General features: G+C 47.0%; 1 protein-coding gene across 1 annotated transcript in view; it reads right to left on the minus strand.

The window, feature by feature from the left end:
* Window positions 1-2,500, minus strand: part of fgf11b (fibroblast growth factor 11b) — a gene marked incomplete at both ends in the record, with an annotated part of 37,787 nt that overhangs the window by 3,415 nt on the left and 31,872 nt on the right. The gene's annotated exons all lie outside the window — the stretch shown is intronic.

Here is a 2,500-nt window from a genome sequence, read left to right on the forward strand (position 1 = left end):
GTATCAGCCCTTACAGATCAGAATGCATTATAAAGCTTCTTTTACCTCTTGATAATGGCACTGATTGACATGCTATATGTTAAATGCTGTTTATTCACCAAACGATCTTCATGGAGCCATATGTGACTTTCATAATAATAGTTGTGTAAAGCTTCTACTACAACATCAAAACTCTTTATGAGTAAAATCATGTCTATTTATAAATAGTTATATAGACTTATGTCAGTCGCTATAATGCATTTATAAATGTGTTTATAACGCTTTATGAATACTGAGTTCAAGTAAAGTATTACCATGTTGTTATACAGTGAATTTGTGATGAAACTCATCAAGGAGCTCCATCAGTGATATATTCCAATTATTCAATGAAGCACACCTTCATGGAGTCTATTCAAAATATTTCAAAGGGATGAGTTGGTTTTTTTTATTCCAGGAAGTACTGTTTACCTATCTAAAATGCAATTACACACATTTGCCCACAACCATGCTCATCTCACATGTGTGAGCAACATACATAGGCAGGCTCATGGGATCGCAGGGCGATGAAGAGATGCCCAATTACTCGGGGAGACAGATGAGCCCAGGGAGAGTTGGCAGGGGAGATTGAGATTCCTCTCATATTTGTGTTTCTTTGAAAGCGGAAGTGGGAGAGTCCCGGGGGGCGAGCGTGGGAGATTACTCCACACACAGCGGCCGCATTCATTAGCATCTCTGATAAACTTAACGCCGTCCCCAAGGTACGCCAAACAGACGGGTACTCTCTCTCTCACACACACACACACACACACACACACACACACACACACACACAGACTCCAAAATACTGCTATATTCGCATGTACACAGACAAACCCCACTTGTGCAGTGCATTTTTAAAAATGTGACCAAACACATCAATATGTGAAAATACTCAACAAAACACACACTCACATACAAAAAGATGCAGAAAATAAGTGTGGAGTATGGTGTGGTGTAACTAAACCTTGACTGCATGGAGACTGTGGAAGTGCATCAGTCAGCTGGGAGCACAGATAGCAGTCTGACTTCTCCTATGCCAGTGCCTCATCATCTTCATCGGTTATATCACCCCCTTCACTGTGACTCACTGCCCTGACAGTTTTCAACAGACTCCACAACTCGCCTCCCATATGCGCCCTCCCCCAACACCCAGTCCCCAGCCAGATCCGCACCGCAACAGGGCCCCAACTGAGCCATCTCAGCCAACGTCTGGGGCCACCATTTCTTCCCAGCCAGAGCCTCACAGCCCAGCCGTGCCTAGTGACAGTAACCGCGAGCGACAAGTATGCATCTCTCTTAGTCATCCACGGGGTCCTTTCCTTGTCAGAGAGCAAACCCAATCTACAGGATTGATTTAGTGAGCGCAACAGGCCTGAAACAGCTGACTGAAGGTTTTTTTCCCTCCTTTCTGTCCTTCCTTACATCCTTCTTTCCCTCTTTCATGCCGGGCTGGAAACAAGCAGGGACTGAGGCTATTGAGAAACAGACAGGACACTGGCATATTCGAGATGTCCAGAACAGAACTTAACAACGCCCCCCTCCCCCTCCGGCTGCTAGAGAGGCACAGTCATGTCTCCAGTAGCATCCTGGGGGGACGAGTCCATCTCAGGCTCCTGACAGCTCAGATGCTCTCAGTCACTCTAACGCTCGTGGGGCGAGGGATGGAGTGGTGTGGGGAGAGAAATGAGGGGAGTTGGGCTCGGCTCAGAAACTAATCAACCGGGAGACGCGCGAGTGGCGGGTGGCCCCTTGGTGATGAGTGCGTGACCGGTGGCGGGCGACCCTTCTGTGATGAGTGTGTGACTGGTATGGTGGCGGTGGTGATGTGGCCCACGTTTATTGCTAATGGCTGGCGCTAACTGAGCAAGGTCATGACCTTAGCACCGATCCCGGGCTATATCGCGGTGCAGCTTCGGAGGTGGAAAGCACACTGTATTAAACTAAAACTGTCTGATTGAAGCACAACATGGCTCCCGCTGATCTCTCTGCAGCACAGTGGTGTCTGGTGAAACACCACAAGGACAAAATCATCAGCAATGACAGAACATTACAAATCAGGCAAACCGGATAAAGTGCATGTCACCAACATTCCATTTGCTTCTGTTTGGAAATTGCAATTTGGAATTAAAAAATAATAAAACTCAACTAAAAACTAACACTAATTACAATGATAAAAATGTAATCTTTTGCTTGTGACTCATTGACTGATTTTGGCAGCATTCCCCTCTCTCTAATGCTCTCTATCACTCACTCTCTCTCTCTCTGCATCTGCCAGCACAATGAATTCTAATGAAACCGGGAGAGAGGGGTAATATCCGGCCTCCGTGCGGAGAATCCTGAGGACCAGGAGCAGCCTTTTATCATGCGGCACGGTATTCCGACCTTCCCTTCGCTCCTCCTCTTCCTCCTCCTCCTCCTCCTCCCTTTTGCATCGGTGTCTGATTACATCTCCTCTACCTGCTCCATAAAGGCCGTACCTCCG

The sequence above is a fragment of the Sprattus sprattus genome (genome assembly GCF_963457725.1).
Source record: "Sprattus sprattus genome assembly, chromosome: 1".
Classification (NCBI taxonomy): domain Eukaryota; kingdom Metazoa; phylum Chordata; class Actinopteri; order Clupeiformes; family Clupeidae; genus Sprattus; species Sprattus sprattus.